Source organism: Sturnus vulgaris, chromosome 19, assembly GCF_052056855.1.
Source record: "Sturnus vulgaris isolate bStuVul1 chromosome 19, bStuVul1.hap1, whole genome shotgun sequence".
NCBI lineage: Eukaryota > Metazoa > Chordata > Aves > Passeriformes > Sturnidae > Sturnus > Sturnus vulgaris.
The window spans coordinates 10,670,958-10,671,891 of NC_142261.1; positions in this window are offsets into that span (position 1 = coordinate 10,670,958).

Here is a 934-nt window from a genome sequence, read left to right on the forward strand (position 1 = left end):
AATACTCCATGGGGCTGAGCCATTCACTGGCACAACCTGGCAGTTTCCAATGAATGGAAAGACAAAAGCCGATAAGTTTATTTATTTATTTTTTTCTAATTGCCCAGGTTCCTATAGTTTAAAATGGACAGTTCTAATAGACCAAAGGAAAAAGCCCTTCAGGATAAAGTGATAGAGAATATTTACCTTCTCCTCAGTATTTGAAATGTTTCCTTGTTCAGCTAAGCGTTCTCCATGTGGCATCTAGTTGTAGCAATCAGGGAGGTCCTACCATACAAACAGATGTGCATTTCTGGTTTTATAGACTTCAAAGTTCACTGGTTTCAAAAAAAGCTTCTGCAGCTGAAGGTCTTCAAGGCAAGCAGAAGCAGCAGCAGCAGGACTTCTGGGTGCACAAGGAACCCTTGAAACCACATAATACAGATACAATTCGTTGCTATGCTTTTTTCTCTTTACAGCTTCCATTGACAAATATTGCTGTTCTTTGTTTAAACTCAATGATTTGTGTCCCCATTACCCCTCAAACATTTAACAGGTTTTTTTATACCAACAGAATATGGACAATCTTTTTAACAAGAACAGTGGTAATATTTTCCATCTTGGTTTATGTAAAAGAGATGACCATGCCAAAGAGAGGCAGAAATAAATAACACAGCATGACAACATCTCCTCTGTCACATATTGCAAGAGCTCCACAATCTGTTGGGTCTGTTTGCAAAATCCTTGAATTTTAAGGACATATCATGCAGAAAGTGTATGTCATGGTTGGATACAATTGAATTTCAATTGAAAATTACTGTTACCAGCCAGTAACGTTGTCATTTCTACCTGAGAGGCGGGGATAAAGGAAAACTGTAATTAATAACAAATAAAATGCATGGAAATTGTATCAACATACTGACAGTACAATGCCAAAAAATGTTCACCACTCCTG